The 19430-nt window shown below is 47.7% G+C and overlaps 1 long non-coding RNA gene across 1 annotated transcript in view; it reads right to left on the bottom strand.

The window, feature by feature from the left end:
* LOC134910030 (uncharacterized) overlaps positions 1-7507 on the bottom strand; it is a 91648-nt gene extending 84141 nt beyond the window's left edge. The window contains exon 1 of the long non-coding RNA XR_010176097.1: positions 7381-7507. This is a non-coding gene — a long non-coding RNA (uncharacterized LOC134910030). The remainder of the gene's footprint in view (positions 1-7380) is intronic.
* Between the last annotated feature and the right edge of the window lie 11923 nt (positions 7508-19430).

Genomic DNA, 19430 nt, shown 5'->3' with positions numbered 1-19430 from the left:
CTGTAGCAGTTCCACTTACACACGTAACACCCCCTGTAGCAGTGCCGCTTACACACGTAACGCCCACTGTACCAGTGCCGCTTACACACGTAACTCCCCATGTACCAGTGCCGTTTACACACGTAACGCTCCCTGTACCAGTGCCACTTAGACACGTAACGCCCCCCGTAACAGTGCTGCTTACACACGTAACGCCCTCCCTGTACTAGTGATGCTTACACACGTAACGCCCTCTGTACCACTGCCGCTTACACACGTAAGGCCCCCTGTACCAGTGCCGTTTACACACGTAATGCCCCCTGTAGCAGTGCCGCTTACACACGTAATGCCCCCTGTAGCAGTGACGCTTACACACGTAATGCCCCCTGTAGCAGTGACGCTTACACACGTAATGCCCCCCCTGTACCAGTGACGCTAACACACGTAATGCCCTCTGTAGCAGTGCCGCTTAGACACATAACGCCCCCCTGTACCAGTGCTGCTTACACACGTAGCGCCCCCTCTACCAGTGCCGCTTACACACGTAACGCCCCCTGTAGCAGTGCCACTTACACACGTAACACCCTCTGTAGCAGTGCCGATTACACACGTAACACCCCCTGTACCAGTGCTGCTGACACGCGTAACGCCCCCTGTACCAGTGCCACTTACACACGTAACGCCACCTGTTGTAGCAGTGACGCTTAGACACGTAACGCCCCCTGTACCAGTGACGCTTACACACGTAACGCCCTCTGTACCAGTGACGTTTAGAGACATAACGCCTCCTGTACCAGTGCCACTTACACACGTAATGCCCCCTATAGCAGTGACACTTAGACACGTAACGCCCCCTGTAGCAGTGACGTTTAGACACATCACGCCCCCTGTACCAGTGACAAAAACACGTAACGCCCCCTGTACCAGTGCCGCTTACACACGTAACGCCTCCTGTACCAGTGACGCTTACACACATTATGCAGCAGACACACACACACACACACACACACACACACACACACCAGACACACATATATATACAAACTCACACACATACATACTGTACATACATTACACACATACACAGTCACACATATATACAGTATACACAGACACTGTATATACACACACACACACACACACACACACACACACACACACACACACACACACACACACACTCACTCTCTTTCCAGACACTTACCTAATGAAGTCTGACTGGCCGAAGCTGTAGAATCTCATCCTCCTGCCGCAGCATGGTCCCGTCTAGCACCACCCCCTTTGGCTCCTGCCTGGCCACTGAATTTCACACAGAGGAGGGGAGGGGGAGAGGAGGCCTTGTGCTGCAGGCACCGAGGGGGAGAGGAGGTTTTGTGCTGCCGGCGCCGCTGCATGTGTGACAGCAGCAGCAGGGATAGCAGCAGCAGCTCAGTACAGGGATACAGAGCAGGGAGAATGCCTCTCCTTCCTGGTGCTTCCCTGGACTGCATCCCTTTGTTGAGCGGCTAGCGCCGGACCTGTGTGCAGTGTCGCTGACACTGCACAGCACTCTCATCTTTTACATTGATTCAGCCAGTCACTCAGTTCTGCCAGCCAGTCACTATTGTTAGCACCAGTGTCCCAACGTGCCGCATTACAGGGAAGTAGACACACTAAATAAACTACAGCTCCCAGCAGCCCTTAGCGCCGAAGCATTCCGGCTCCCCTTAGGGCTGCTGGGAGCTGTAGTTTATTGCGTGCATCTTCCCTGTAATGCGGCGCTTTGGGACATCGGCGCTAACTGACTGGCTGCTGTGTGAGTCTCCGGGAGAGCCACTGCCAAAGGGAGGACAGCAGCTTGCTGACAGGAGGAGGAGCAGGATAAGCATTACCGCCCCTTCCCCACTCACATTACTTCCGGGCCCCATCCGTGGCACCCCCCCACACGCCCTCCAGCACCCGCAGTAGCTCCGGACCCCCTCCCCCACCCGCAGCGACCCCGCACCCGTACCTCCCACCGCATCCGCCCCTGCCCCACCCGGGGCAACCTTGCAACTGCTCCTCACCCACCCGCAGTGGCTCTGGATCACCACCCGCGGCACTCACAGTGATGCTTACACACGTAACGCCTCCTGTACCGGTGACGCTGACACACGTAACGCTCCCTGTACCAGTGACGCTTACATACGTAACACCCCCTGTACCTGTGCCGCTTACACACGTAACGCCCCCCTATACCATTGACGCCTACATACGTAATTCCCCCCTGTAACAGTGACGCTTACACACGTAACGCTCCCTGTACCAGTGACGCTTACATACGTAACACCCCCTGTACCTGTGCCGCTTACACACGTAACGCCCCCCTATACCATTGATGCCTACATACGTAATTCCCCCCTGTACTGGTGACGCTGACACACGTAACGCCCCCCTATACCATTGACGCCTACATACGTAATTCCCCCTTGTAGCAGTGACGCTTACACACGTAACGCCCCCCTGTACCAGTGCCGCTTACGCACGTAACACCCCGTGTAGCAGTGTCGCTTACACACATAACGCCCCCTATACCAGTGACGCTTACACACGTAATGCCCCATGTAGCAGTGACGCTTACACACATAACGCCCTCTGTACCACTGCCGCTTACACAAGTAACGCCCCCTGTACCAGTGCCGCTTACACACATAACGCCCCATGTAGCAGAGATGCTTACAAATGTAACACCCCCTGTACCAGTGCCACTTTTACACGTAATGCCCCCTGTAGCAGTGACGCTTACACACGTAACGCCCTCTGTACCAGTGACGCGTAGACACGTAACGCCCCCCGTACCAGTGACGCTTACACACGTAACCCCCCCTGTACCAGTAACGCTTACACACGTAACGCCCCCTATACCAGTGCTGCTTACACACAATGCCCCCTGTACCTGTGATACTTACACACGTAACGCCCCCCTGTACCAGTGACGCTTACACACGTAATGCCCCATGTAGCAGTGACGCTTACACACATAACGCCCTCTATACCAGTGCCGCTTACAAACGTAACACCCCCTGTACCAGTGCCACTTACACACGTAATGCCCCCTGTAGCAGTGACGCTTACACACGTAACGCCCCCTGTACCAGTGACGCTTACACACGTAATGCCCCCTGTAGCAGTGCCACTTAGACACGTAATGCCCCCCCTGTACCAGTGACACTTACACACGTAACACCCCCTGTAGTAGTGATGCTTACAGACGTAACGCCCCCCTGTACCAGTGACACTTACACACAAAGCACCCCCTCTACCAGTGCCGCTTACACACGTAACGCCCCCCTGTAGCAGTGCCGCTTACACACATAACGCCCCCTGTAGCAGTTCCAGTTACACACGTAACGCGCCCTGTACCAGTGCCGCTTACACACGTAACGAACCCTGTACCGGTGCCGCTTACACACATAACGCTCCCTGTACCAGTGCCGCTTACACACGTAGCGCCCCCTCTACCAGTGCCGCTTACACACGTAACGCCCCCTGTAGCAGTGCCGCTTACACACGTAACACCCCCTGTAGCAGTGCTGATTACACACGTAACGCCCCCTGTACCAGTGCCGCTTACACGCGTAACGCCCCCTATACCAGTGCCGCTTACACACGTAATGCCCCCTGTTGTAGCAGTGACGCTTAGACACGTAACGCCCTCTGTACCAGTGACGCTTACACACGTAACGCCCTCTGTACCAGTGACGCTTAGAGACGTAACGCCCCCTGTACCAGTGTCGCTTACACACGTAACGCCCCCTGTTGTAGCAGTGATGCTTAGTCACGTAACGCCCCCTGTATCAGTGACAGTTAGACACGTCACGCCCCCTGTACCAGTGACAAAAACACGTAACGCCCCCTGTACCAGTGCCGCTTACACACGTAACGCCTCCTGTACCAGTGATGCTTACACACATTATGCAGCAGTCACACATACACACACACAACAGACACATATATATATATACAAACTCACACACATACATACTGTACATACATTACACACATACACATATATACAGTATACACAGACACTGTATACACACACACACACACACACACACACACACACACACACACACACACACACACACACACTCACTCTCTTTCCAGACACCTAATGAAGTCTGGCTGGCCGAAGCTGTAGCAGCTCATCCTCCTGCCGCAGCATGGTCCCGTCTAGCTCCGCCCCCTTTGGCTCCTGCCTGGCCACTGAATTTCACACAGAGGAGGGGAGGGGGAGAAGAGGATTTGTGCTGCAGGCGCCGAGGGGGAGAGGAGGTTTTGTGCTGCCGGCGCCGCTGCATGTGTGACAGCAGCAGCAGGGATAGCAGCAGCAGCTCAGCACAGGGATACAGAGCAGGGAGAATGCCTCTCCTTCCTGGTGCCTCCCTGCACTGCATCCCTTTGCTGAACGGCTAGCGCCGGACCTGTGTGCAGTGTCACTGACACTGCACAGCACTCTCACCTTTTACATTGATTCAGCCAGTCACTCAGTTCTGCCAGCCAGTCACTATTGTTAGCACCAGTGTCCCAACGTGCCGCATTACAGGGAAGTAGACGCACTAAATAAACTACAGCTCCCAGCAGTCCTTACTGCCGAAGCATTCCGGCCCTTAGGGCTGCTGGGAGCTGTAGTTTATTGCATGCATCTTCTTCCCTGTAATGCGGCGCGTTGGGACACCGGCGCTAACTGACTGGCTGCTGTGTGAGTCTCCGGGAGAGCCACTGCCAAAGGGAGGACAGCAGCTTAGCTGCTGACAGGAGGAGGAGCAGGATAAGCATTACCGCCCCTTCCCCACTCACATTACCTCCAGGCCCCATCCGCGGCACCCCCCCACACCCACTCCAGCACCCGCGGTAGCTCCGGACCCCCTCCCCCACCCGCAGCGACCCCGCACCCGTACCTCCCACCGCATCCACCCCTGCCCCACCCCGCAACTGCTCCTCACCCACCCGCAGTGGCTCCGGATCACCACCCACGGCACCCGTGCACCCTCCCCCACCTGCGGCACCAGCCCCTCCCCCACCTGCGGCACAACCGCAACCACCCCTCCCGCGACGCCCCAGGATCCCATCCGCCTCTTCCTTACACCCCCTACTCCCCCAACCAAAGCACCTACTAGGTGATTCACCAGGTCCTGCGTGCGCTGTTCATGCCGTTGCAAGGGGCTTCCACCCCTTAACCATTGCACGCCCTTTGTCCGTGCAATTTTTAACCACTCACACAATTATGATTGGATGTAATACTCCATATAATAAAAATATTGCACACCACAAGGGTGTGCAAGGGTTAAGGGGGCGTAGCCCCTCACGACGGTGTGAAGAGCGCCCGTAGGGCGCAATGAATCACCTAGTTGGATTATAATGATAAACAAAGCAGAGAAGAATGATAACAGGGTAAAACATGGAGGGGTGTGGGAAAGATCCAAGGGGATTTGTAGGGTGGGTACAAGGCAACCAAGACCCAACCCAAGAGAGGAAAACTGATAATTTAGTTTAAGGGGCGCTCCAGCGTTAGAGGAGAAAGTCAAGGAGAACATGCTGAATCTGATAACTAACTACCATTGCATATATTTTTATACTTATCAGATTCAGTAAATTCCAGCCATCAGCATCAAATTTATTGACAATTGAATACATAACGCATTTGAGGCTTCTTGCATTTCCATACTTCACGGTGCTCCCGCAGAGTGTCCCTCTCTGCTGGTTCTTTCTGTCTGAGGATGCAGTGTAGCCTATATGATGATACAGCAATGGGGACCTCCACTGCAACTGTGCATTGCCAGTGAGTGCCTGCCCTATACTTTGCTTCACTGATCTCCCCTGTCACCATATTGGTATTCCCATTGGCTGGGACTTACAACCACCCTGTGGCTCCACTCTGCCTTGCCCCCTGTCCTGTATGACAGAGGCCTGGTTCTTTAATTGACACCTTTCTCCATTATGCCTACCTACCCACCCACCTGTTTCCTCTGACTCTTTGTTGTGATCTGTCACTGTATGTTGGATCTGAATTACCCCCTTAGTACAGATGATTTAAACTTTGTAAGAACAGTATTATGGCACACGTGAAGATTTACACAAATAAATACAATTTTCTCAGCAAACTGTGCCTCACTCATCCACACTCATTAACTGCCCCCTTTCACGATTACAGGACATTGAGCTACACCCACTCTGTATATTACCCTCACATGCACATGTATAGGAAATGTGGGAGGCTTGGTTTGGTGATATTTCACCAGTTACCAGAAGCAGAAAAGAGATTAAAAAAACTACTGCAAGATATTTGAGCTTCAACAAATGTTAAAGAATGAAATGATACATGAAAGTGCCATCCCTTGACAGTGTCGGACTGGGGCATGATTGGCCCCCCGGAGGAATGCTGTGATAGGACCCATACTTAGGGGTGTGGTCAGCCTACCAAGGGGGTGTGGCCAGCCTCCACAGAGGCTTGAAATACACAATAGTTTAGTGCAGTGTAATGCAACATATATACAATGTATAATACAAGTGCACAGTCTTGAACCTGATCCCTAGAGGAAGGATTGGGTCCTCAGGCCATGGGGCCTACCGATGGTTTCCCTGGTAGCCCTGTGGGCCAGTCCGACCCTGTCCCTTGGGCAGCCCCAGTAGTGAAAACAGAAACGGGGGTTGTACCCCCAGACACACTAAATAGTACCTGCAACAATCCTTGAAAAACTATATGGTAATAGATATTCAGAGATTTGTTGCATGCATACATGGTTAGCCACAAGGTCAACTTCAAAATAACCGTACCCACTCTGGGCCATGTAACTGTCTATTGTCAGGCCTCATGATAAAGGCGCATACAGAAATACACCCAAATTGAGAGCTAGCTTACCTAGGAGCCACCCCTGGGATCTCCAAAGAGCACTACAGGAACCAGCATGCCCTTTAAATGCTGATTCCATCCATAACTCTCATAACAGCAACCAAACACAGTGGAAGCTGCTCAAATCAATCTGGCAGTACTCTTCAGGAGCATGTAAGGGAGGGTTCATACCAAACAGTAAACAGAAAGGGGGATTGTCCCCCACACACTAAATATTACCTGCAACAATACTTGAAAAACTATTTAGTAATAGAAATTTAGAGATATTTGTTGCATGCATTTGCAAATACATAGTAAGCCACCGGGCCAACTTCAATGCTTCTCTGATACCGATGGTCCCCAGTGGCGTCATGAGGTGGGTGCGGGGGGTGCGGCCCGCACCCGGGTGTCACCCTTCAATAGGGTGACACCAAAACGAGCCGCGCACTCACACGCACCCCCATCCCCTGACATGAGAAACACTGGTCCACGGCTGAGACCATACCCCCTCCTTCCAGGCCCCGCCTCCTAAAGTCCGACACTCTCACCTGTTTAGTGAGATCAGCAGGCAGCGCAGTACAGAGCCGTGCAGGCAGTGCAGTGGCCGACCCTCCCCTTTCCTCCAGAGTCCGGACACTCTCTCCTCACTCGGGTCCTGAGCCTGACACACACAAGCTCCGCCTCCCACACTATACTACAGGAGGAAGGAGCTGCTGGTGATGTGCTGCATGATGCCAGCCAGGTAACTTCTATAAATGCTCCATGATTAGCAGAATCGATTTATGAGGTGTGCGTGTGTGTGTATGAGGCTGAATTTGTTAATGGGCATTGGGATGTAGAAATTGTTGGGTTACTGAGTGTTAGGTGGGGGGGAGAGCTAATTGGGGCTGTGTGAATGTAGTATGGGTGCCACTTGTGACTGTAGTATGAGTGCTGTGTGAGCATAGTATGGGTGCCACTGTGTGAATGTAGTATGGGTGCTGTGTGAGAGTAGTATGGGTGCTGTGTGAATGTAGTGTAGGTGCTGTGTGAGAGTAGTATGGGTGCTGTGTAGTATGGGTGCTGTGTGAGCGTAGTATGGGTGCCGCTGTGTGAGTGTAGTATGGGTGCTGTGTAGTATGGGTGCTGATGTGTGAGTGTAGTATGGGTGCTGTGTAGTATGGGTGCAGCTGTGTGAGTGTAGTATGGGTGCTTTGTAGTATGGGTGCCCATGTGTGAGTGTAGTATGGGTGCCGCTGTGTGAGTGTAGTATGGGTGCTGTGTAGTATGGGTGCCGCTGTGTGAGAGTAGTATGGGTGCCGCTGTGTGAGTGTAGTATGGGTGCTGGTGTGTGAGCGTAGTATGGGTGCTGGTGTGTGAGCGTAGTATGGGTGCCGGTGTGTGAGCGTAGTATGGGTGCCGCTTTGTGAGAGTAGTATGGGTGCTGCTGTGTGAGCGTAGTATGGGTGCTGCCGTGTGAGCGTAGTATGGGTGCTGCCGTGTGAGCGTAGTATGGGTGCTGCTGTGTGAGCGTAGTATGGGTGCTGCTGTGTGAGCGTAGTATGGGTGCTGCTGTGTGAGAGTAGTATGGGTGCTGCTGTGTGAGTGAAGTATGAGTGCTGCTGTGTGAGCGTAGAGTGGGTGCTGCTGTGTGAGCGTAGTATGAGTGCTGCTGTGTGAGATTAGAGTGGGTGCTGCTGTGTGAGCGTAGTATGGGTGCTGTGTGAGTGAAGTATGAGTGCTGCTGTGTGAGCGTAGAGTGGGTGCTGCTGTGTGAGCGTAGTATGAGTGCTGCTGTGTGAGTGTAGAGTGGGTGCTGCTGTGTGAGCGTAGTATGGGTGCTGTGTGAGTGTAGTATGGGTGCTGCTGTGTGAGAGTAGTATGGGTGCTGCTGTGTGAGTGAAGTATGAGTGCTGCTGTGTGAGCGTAGAGTGGGTGCTGCTGTGTGAGCGTAGAGTGGGTGCTGCTGTGTGAGCGTAGAGTGGGTGCTGCTGTGTGAGCGTAGTATGGGTGCTGTGTGAGCATAGAGTGGGTGCTGCTGTGTGAGCGTAGTATGGGTGCTGTGTGAGCGTAGTATGGGTGCTGCTGTGTGAGCGTAGTATGGGTGCTGCTGTGTGAGCGTAGTATGGGTGCTGTGTGAGCATAGAGTGGGTGCTGCTGTGTGAGCGTAGTATGGGTGCTGTGTGAGCGTAGTATGGGTGCTGCTGTGTGAGCGTAGTATGGGTGCTGTGTGAGCGTAGTATGGGTGCTGCTGTGTGAGCGTAGTATGGGTGCTGTGTGTGTAGTGTGGGTGCTGCTGTGAGGGTAGCTTTATGGGAGCTGAAAGAGTGGGTGGATGAATGTGCTAATGGGTGTTGGGAGGAGGGATTGATAATGAATTGGGGAGAGATGGGGTAATGGATGTACGTGGATGGGGTGCTTCAGTAATGGGTTCTTGGACAGGGATATGTTTGCGGTTGCTGTGTAGGGGAGATTAATCAGTGCCACCACCAAGTACATCTAATGCCACCTCTAAGACACCACATGATACCCCATATCCCCACATGTCACCACCAAGATGCCACATTTCACCACAACACCACAATTCACCACATGACACCACATTTCAATACATGATACCCCATATCCCCACATGTCACCACATGACACCACATTTCAATACATGATACCCCATATCCCCACATGTCACCACATGACACCACATTTCAATACATGATTCCCCCATATCCCCACATGTCACCACATGACACCACATTTCAATACATGATACCCCATATCCCCACATGTCACCACATGACACCACATTTCAATACATGATACCCCATATCCCCACATGTCACCACATGACACCACATTTCAATACATGATACCCCATATCCCCACATGTCACCACATGACACCACATTTCAATACATGATACCCCATATCCCCACATGTCACCACATGACACCACATTTCAATACATGATACCCCATATCCCCACATGTCACCACATGACACCACATTTCAATACATGATACCCCATATCCCCACATGTCACCACATGACACCACATTTCAATACATGATACCCCATATCCCCACATGTCACCACATGACACCACATTTCAATACATGATACCCCCATATCCCCACATGTCACCACATGACAGCACATTTCAATACATGATACCCCATATCCCCACATGTCACCACATGACAGCACATTTCAATACATGATACCCCATATCCCCACATGTCACCACATGACACCACATTTCAATACGTGATACCCCATATCCCCACATGTCACCACATGACACCACATTTCAATACATGATACCCCATATCCCCACATGTCACCACATGACACCACATTTCACCAGCTGAGCTGCGGTTTAGTACGCTGCTCATGTATTCCTATGGGTGCTTGTACTTAGACGCACACGTGCACCCTAGTCGTGATTGACGCAAATATGCCAAGCTGAGGGATGATAATGTGTAGGGGCAGGGCAATTAAAGGAAGGCTCTTGATACAACCCATGATGCAGGTCACACCACCACACCACTGGTCATGCCCCCCACATCACTAGTCACATCCCCTGCGGCAGCACACAATAGGCCTTTCATGAATTTCAGCTCCAGGCCCATGTGAACCTTAATCTGGCACTGGCTATGACATCAGTCTTCGTGATGTTACCATGCCCACCAGCGCCGCTAGCAATACTGGGAGGGAGAAGTGGGAGGAGACTGCATTATGTAGTGCTGCCGCTGCGTTACAATAGGGAGGACCTGTAATGCAGTGTGCAGTTCATTGAACTTGGAGTCTCCTGCTGGCTGCTGCTGTCACTCCCTGGCTGGCTGTCAGTCGTTTCAGCTGCCAGTTTGGAGCAGCAGAGCGTACCGTAGCACGCTCCCACTACACAGACAGAAATAGAACGCCTCAATTGTGGACGCAGACAGCGGGAGAGTGATGCTCCCACTGCCCAGAGCAGTAAGGGGGAATAATAAGGGGTAGTGGGAAGCAGTGCTCCAGCTACCCGTAATTTTTGCTTTAATATTTGGGTCGCTAGCGGGTGCGTGTGTATGCACTCATCCATGACTGTTGACATATCAATGGATTTTGGGCCTAATTCAGCATCAGTAGTAGTTTTGCTAAAAGTAGCAAAACTACAACTGCTTTCTCTAGCATGTGGGGGGGCTCCCCAGCACAGGTTAAGGGCACCCCACATGCCAAGTCCGCCCCCCCCCCCCGCTGATATGCGAGCACATTGCATTTGCTATACATAGATGCGCTCGCATTTTAAGGGTGGCCCTCTCCCTCCGCAGCCTAGCTGTGAAGGCAGTCGCCTGGCCGCCATCTTTTGGGTCGCAGCAGCTGCGTGTGCTGTCATGCAGCCGCTGCAGCCCGCCCCACATATGGTCCAGAAACGTCTGCGTTGTCCGGACCACGCCCCTGAAACGGTGCATCGACGCCCCGTCACCACCCCCCGCCAAGATTCCGTGTGCTATAATATGGGAGGAAGTACGTGGGGTGTGACACCATGAGTTACCACACCGGGTGACACCAACCCTAGTGACGCCTCTGATGGTCCCTACACTGCATAATAACAGGTCCCACTCTGGGCGATGTAATTGTCTATTGTAAGGCCTCATGATATTGGCACATACAGAAATACACCCAAATTGAGAGCCTAGCAGCCACCCCTGGGAGGGCATGCTAGTTCCTGTAGTGCTATTTGGAATCACATTTGGAGGGCATGCCAGACCCGGAGCAGCTGAGGATCACATAGATTTTATAGCAGCAGTCATCTCTATGTCATCCTCCAGGGACCAGTGCTCTGGGGGGCGTTGGGACTTTTCTGTAGTCGGTAATCGGCCAGTGCTTTCTCAGTCTCAGTTCCAGTCTCAGTTGTCTGACCATTCCAGTGATACAAGCCCGGTCTCTCTGCGGCATCAGACAACCCAGTTAGTCTACCTTAGTGAATGCACCACAGTCTGCTTAAAACCTCTCATTGCTCAAGATCTCCACAGTTATCAACCCTCCCAGAGTGATTCTTTCAACCTGATTATGGTAGTGACTTCCCGAGGGCTCATTCTTCTGGATAACCCACTCTGTCTTATGCTTGCTGTACAGGGTGATTTTTCCTTGTTTGAATAAACCTATTAAAAAGACTATTATTCGTCCTGCTCAACTCTTGTTTAAAGAAACAGTCCAGCCATCTTCTAAAAACCACGATCCGGATCCACAAAGCCGTTCGGATCTGACACTCTACCTAGATGTCTTAATTAAGCAGAGAAAGATGGAATTCCAATACACATAGCCAAGAAGGGGTCGATAAGTATGAATGTACTCTTGTAAATTATAAATATGAATGTACTCTTGTAAATCATAAAGAGAATTATAAAAGTACCTGAACTCCTCAACCATTACTTAAGGATCATAGAAGGTAGTACCTAGTTTACGGGAATACAACTTATCATACCCGAGGCTTATTTAAGTCACAATTTATTTGCTAAATGGGTATCTATTTTGTCAGCTTTATCATAGAACCACTGACGTAACTCCTGCAAAATGGCTGCTTCCCGGCGAGACAGGAGGGTGCTCAACTGACCTTTAAGGTGTTCTATCTCGGTCAGAAGACATGCAGTGGGGGAACTTTTATCTTGAGCTAATGAGGCAGATATTTTATAGTCTAAGGACAATGGGCAGATGTATTAAGCTTGGAGAAGGGATAAAGAAGTGATAAAGCAGTGATAAATGGAGGGTGATAATGCACCAGCCAAACAGCTCATAACTGTCATTTTTCAAATCCGTGAAGATTGGCTGGTGCGTTATTACCTTGCACTTATCACTGCTTTATCACTTCATTATCCCTTCTCTAGACTTAATACATCTTCCCCAAAATTTCCTGAGTTGCCTTTTTTCGTGTTACGGATGCTTTAGCTATAAGATGGCCTCGAATAGCGGCCTTTTGTGCTTCCCAGAGAACTACAGGAGAAAATTAATGCATCAAAGTTAACTTGGTGGCTGAGAGAGTCGAGGGAGGCAACAAAAGGGAGTCATCGATGCGCCACTTGATCGCCCCACGGTGAGTCCTATAGACATCCAAAAGAATATATTCTCCCGCATGGTCAATGACACAGTATGTTAATACTAAAATATTTAAAAGTTTAAGATAATGTTATGTCTTTCACATATTTTAAGATAGATTACTATAGATCATCACCATTTGTTGCTGCTACTCTAGGTGGGGCTACTTGATGGGTTGGAACTGGCAGAAGGCTTCATTTTTTTTTTAGTATTGCCATTTCAGATTTTGATTTTGCCAAGAACTACTCTTTTGTCACGCAGGATGAAGCCCAGAGCTATCACTGGACCAGTGTTCAAGCTATAATTCTCCAAATGGTGGTGTATTACAAGTAGAAACAAAAACTGAGCATCATAGCTACGTTGTTATTTCAGACTTTCAGGAACACAACACAGTTGCAGTCTACTGCTTACAGAGGAAACTCATAAACTTCTTGAAGACAACATTTGAGATAAGACCAAAAAAGATTTTCTACTTTTCCGATGGGTCAGCTGCACAATTTAAGAACAAGAAAAAATTTGGCCAACTTATGCTCTCATTAAGATGATTTTGGTATAGAAGCAGATTGGCGTTTTTCAGCGACTGCTCATGGCAAAGGGCCTTGCAATGGTGTAGGTGGCAGAGTGAAGAGGTTATCAGCCCAGGCAAGCCTGCAATGTCCATATGATAATCAGATTTTTACACCACAGCAACTTCAGCACAAGAACAACATATTAAGATAGCAATATTTCTTACTAATATCTTTAAAAATACAGTTCCAATTCCTGTGACCTAGAAATTCCATGCTTTCATACCTGCAGCATCCACAGCCACATTTTTTTATGAAGACGTTATCCTTCTCACAACATTCATTGGAAAAGATGGTGACAACATCCCAAGAAAAGCTCACACTTGTTTACATCAGAGGGTACGGATATTTTCTCATACATCTTGATAATGAAGGGAGGCAGGTTTAGGGGAAATTTAAGGAAAAATTACTTCACAGAGAGGGTAGTGGACAAGTGGAATATCCTCCCATCAGAGGTGGTAGAGGTAAGTCATTAGAGCAATTTAAACATGCATAGGTTAGGCATATGAATATCCTTACAAAGAACTAAGGTTCAAAAGGGTTTGAGATTGCCTAAAGAATTTAAAAAAAGGGGCAGACTAGATGGGCCAAGTGCTTCTTATCTGCCGTCAAATTCTTTGTGTCTATGTTTTTTTATCTTTGATGCAGTCATGCCAATCAGCCCATCTTGGCACGCCAGGTCACGTGAGAATCTTCTAGCGTCGGACATCTTTTTAACTTCTTTTTTTTTTTGCCAAAAATACTTCTTAGTCACAATGCAGTGCAACTAGGACACACAAGGAGAGTGCGCTGATTAGTTTTATATATGCGACGAACCTGTAGTTGGAAACTTAATAAAAAACGGATTGAAATACATGAAGGTGGTGGTTGTCAGGCGGGCTCCCTAGGGCTCATCAGGCTCTAGGCTGCCGCCTTTACCATCTTATGAATAATTGTGCCCTGTAGCTTATGCTGACTACAAGAAACTATATTTTGTTTATACTGATGAAGTCAAAAGTGGTCTCGGCACTTTACTGGTACAACAACATAAAAAAGATAAACTTGTCAAACAACTGAATAGAATTTGGAGAATTATTTTTTCTTTTAGTTGAAGTTTTTGAGAGTGGCTGAGACGATTGCTGACTACGTAATGGCTGTTACCTATGAAGTTGTGATTGATAACAACATCCTGATTGATTTGGAATCAGCTATACTCAGCACTATAGAGGTCTACAGTAGCTCATCTATTTAACTTCACAAACCAATATTGTCCAGTAAGAAATCAAGTTAATAGCGATACCTTGCATAGAAATCCTACTTGCCTTCCAAAGGCAACAGGTTGTTATTATTATGATTATTATTATTATTACTAGAGATGAGCGGGTTCGGTTCCTCGAGATCCGAACCCCCCCGAACTTCACCTATTTTACACGGTTCCGAGGCAGCCTCAGATCTTCCCGCCTTGCTCGGTTAACCCGAACGTGCCCGAACGTCATCATCCCGCTGTCGGATTCTCGCGAGATTCGTATTCTATATAAAGAGCCGCGCGTCGCCGCCATTTTCACTCGTGCATTGGAGATTAAATGGAGAGGACGTGGCTGCGTTCTCTCCCTGAAAAGCTCCGTAATCTGTGCTCAGTGTGCTGCAAATATCTGTGCTCAGTGTGCTTCATTTTGGTGACCAACAGTATATAGTTGTACAGTACAGTAGGCCATTGCTGTATCTTGCAGCTCTGTGTCACTGCAAGTATCCATTCCATATCTGTGCTGCATTTTTGTGAGCAGTATATATAGTATTACAGTGCAGCATTTTGGTGACCAACAGTATATAGTTGTACAGTACATTAGGCCATTGCTGTAGTATCTTGCAGCTCAGTGTCACTGCAAGTACCCATTCCATATCTGTGCTGCATTTGTGTGAGCAGTATAATTATATAGTATTACAGTGCTTCATTTTGGTGACCAACAGTATATAGTTGTACAGTACAGTAGGCCATTGCTGTAGTATAATGCAGCTCAGTGTCACTGCAAGTATCCATTCCATATCTGTGCTGCATTTTGTGAGCAGTATATATAGTATTACAGTGCAGCATTTTGGTGACCAACAGTATATAGTTGTACAGTACATTAGGCCATTGCTGTAGTATCTTGCAGCTCAGTGTCACTGCAAGTATCCATTCCATATCTGTGCTGCATTTTGTGAGCAGTATATATAGTATTACAGTGCAGCATTTTGGTGACCAACAGTATATAGTTGTACAGTACATTAGGCCATTGCTGTAGTATCTTGCAGCTCAGTGTCACTGCAAGTTTCCATTCCATATCTGTGCTGCATTTTTGTGAGCAGTAAATAGTAGGACAGTGCAGCATTTTGGTGACCAGCAGTATACATATATAGTACAGTACAGTAGGCCATTGCTGTATCTTGCAGCTCTGTGTCACTTCTAGTATCCTGATCAGTGCTCAATATCTGCTGCATTGTTGTGACCAGTATGTATACTGTACTGTGCGACGTGTGTTATACACCTGGTGATTATACATCCTGTAATCTGTACTGAGCGATGTGTGAGATACACCTGGGGATTATACACCCTATATACTGTACTGTGTGATGTGTGAGTTACACCTGGGGATTATACACCCTATATTATTATTATTATTATTATTATTATTATTATTATTATCCTTTATTTATATGGCGCCACAAGGGTTCTACAGCGCCCAATTACAGAGTACATAAATAGTCAAACAGGAAAACAGCAACTTACAGGTGATGACAGTATAGGACAAGTACAGGGTAAATACACATAGTTACATCAGCAGATGACACTGGAATAAGTATCAGGTGGCAGAAGACTGCTGGATGTGGTACAGTTGAAGATTATTAAAGTAAGACAAAGGATAAGCACACGAGGTGAGAGCTTACAATCTAAAGGGGAGGGGTAGACAGACATGGGTGACACAGATGGGGTACATAGAGAACGTGGAACAGAGGGTTAGGATGAGATTTGGCTGGGTTTGGTGAAGAAGTGGACCCCCAGAAGGCACAAGTCAATACTTAACATTGCAACATTTTACTGGGCTATGCAGGAGAAAATAAAAAATAGGGGAAAATAAAAATAAAAAGAATCGATAACTTCTACCGCTTTCAAAAAGGTCAATGGAAGCTGAAATAATGGACAACTACCTCATGGAAGCCAGATACAGTATACCAAACAGTACTTAGCAGAGTTAGGAATGAGTGCTTAAGAAATACAGTAACATTTTGTCACAATATTTCAGAAACTGCATGGCTGGTCTCTTGCACTCTTTTGCTCTAATACACCACCTGCTTTAGGATTTATATTCAAAAACATTATGTCTCCATAATCCCCAAAACGTCAGTCTTCTTGGAAAGTGGTTTGTTCCTTTGTAAGGGAAAGAGAACAAATGTTCTCAAACAACGGTTTCTCAATTTCTTTTTCCTCTGGGAAGGGATTGTGGATTCGCAGGAATATCTGAGCATTTCTGTAGTCAGAAAGCAGCGACTTTCTACAAATGTTTACGAATAATTCCAGTGATTTTGTCATTTTCTTCCAGTGATTTGGACCAATAATACCAATAATTCCAGTGATTTTGTCATTTTTTTCCAGTGATTTGGACCAATAATACTATTGATTAGAACAAATAATTCCAGTGATTTTGTAATTTCTTCCAGTAATTTGGACCAATAATACCATTGATTAGAACGAATAATTCCAGTGATTTTGTCATTTTTTCCCAGTGATTTGGACCAATAATACCATTGATTAGAACAAATAATTCCAGTGATTTGGACCAATAATACCATTGATTAGAACGAATAATTCCAGTGATTTTGTCATTTTCTTCCATTGATTTGGACCAATAATACCATTGATTAGAACAAATAATTCCTGTGATATTGAGGTCTTTGTGTCGTTTAGCTTAGCCGTCCAGCGACCACAGTGCACCTCTTTTTCTCTTTTCTTTGCATTGTGTGCTGTTTGGGGCCAATTTTTTTAAGTGCCATCCTGTCTGACACTGCAGTGCCACTCCTAGATGGGCCAGGTGTTTGTGCCGCCCTCTTGGGTCGCTTTGCTTAGTCATTCAGCGACCTTGGTGCAAATTTTAGGACTAAAAATAGTATTGTGAGGTGTGAGGTGTTCAGAATAGACTGGAAATGAGTGTAAATTGTGATTATTGAGGTTAATAATACTATGGGATGAAAATTACCCCCAAATTCTATGATTTAAGCTGTTTTTGAGGGGTTTTTGGAAAAAAAACACCAGAATCCAAAACACACCCGAATCCGACAAAAAATTTTCAGGGAGGTTTTGCCAAAACGCGTCCGAATCCAAAACACAGCCGCGGAACCGAATCCAAAACCAAAACACAAAACCCGAAAAAATTTCCGGTGCACATCTCTAATTATTACTACAACTACTACTATTATTATTATTATTATTATTATTATTATCCTTCATTTATAAAACACAGCACCATTTAGTGATAAGAATAGTTGGTGTGCGTTACCATCCACAAGGCTGAAGGCCAACTGCGTTTAACCACCCAAGGTCTACGTATTTCAGAGCGCAACCACACGCTCAAGGATAGCATGTCTTTCTTATAAAGTGGCCCCTCTTGTGGCAAAATAGGATGAAAAAGATACAGAATAGGAAGAAAAAATAGTTCTGAATTGGCTGTTTAATTTGAATTATTTTTAATAAATAAATATTTAACTGGATAACAGTGTAAGTGACTAAACTAGAAGAAATTTTTCTCTCAGAAATCTGTATTTTTATCAGTGTGGTAGTGATCTACTACTTGTCTGTCAATAATCTCTCTGTATTTACTAGCTTTGGTTGCGTGGATGTCTGTTATTGCTCAGCAGAACTAATTTGACAAAGACAGTAGTGCCATCTAATATTGTGATGTATGTTTTATATTGTACACATTGGGGTATATTTACTAAGGTCCCGATTTTGCCTGAGATGGTGTTTTTTCTTCAAAGTGTCATCTCGGGAATTTACTAAACTCAAATCACGGCAGTGATGAGGGCATTCGTATTTTTTTGGAACTCAAAGAAAAAAAATACGAATGAATACACCATCGGTCAAATACGCCTGTAATTTGGTAGAACTCGGTCATTTACTAAAAAGTGTAATTCACAAACACTGCCGGCAATAGCCAAACACTGCCGTGAAAAAATACAAATCGTAAAAAAGTGCTAAAATAAAACAGACCTGCTTTTTTTTACCGTGTTCTGATAGGCATGCACGGATCCATGAGATCCGTGCATGTTTATCAGTGGGAAGGGGTGGGAAAGTGTTAAATTTTTTGTTAAAAAATACGTAGGGTCCCCCCTCCTAAGCAAAACCAGCCTCGGGCTCTTTGAGCCGGTCCTGGTTGAAAAAATATGGGAAAATAAGTGACAGGGGTTCCCCCATATTTATCAACCAGCACCAGGCGCAGAGCCTGGTCCTGGTTCCAAAAATACGGGGGACAAAAAGCGTAGGGGTCCCCCGTATTTCTGAAACCAGCACCGGGCTCCACTAGCCAGATACATAATGCCACAGCCGGGGGACACTTTTATATTAGTCCCTGCGGCCCTGGCATTACATACCCAACTAGTCACCCCTGGCCAGGGTACCCTGGAGGAGTGGGGACCCCTTCAATCAAGGGGTCCCCCCCCTCCAGCCACCCAAGGGCCAGGGATGAAGCCCGAGGCTGTCCCCCCCATCCAAGGGCGGCGGATGGGGGGCTGATAGCCTTTTTGTCAAAATGTGGATATTGTTTTTAGTAGCAGTACTACAAGTCCCAGCAAGCCTCCCCCGCAAGCTGGTACTTGGAGAACCACAAGTACCAGCATGCAGAGGAAAACCGGGCCCGCTGGTACCTGTAGTACTACTACTAAAAAAATACCCCAATAAAAACAGGACACACACACCTTGAAAGTAAAAGTTTATTACATACATCCACACCTCCAAACATACATACTTACCT

Source organism: Pseudophryne corroboree, chromosome 4 (assembly GCF_028390025.1).
Source record: "Pseudophryne corroboree isolate aPseCor3 chromosome 4, aPseCor3.hap2, whole genome shotgun sequence".
Classification (NCBI taxonomy): Eukaryota; Metazoa; Chordata; class Amphibia; order Anura; family Myobatrachidae; genus Pseudophryne; species Pseudophryne corroboree.
The sequence above is the reverse complement of the archived record's forward strand: the minus strand, read 5'-3'. Positions and strand labels throughout refer to the sequence as shown.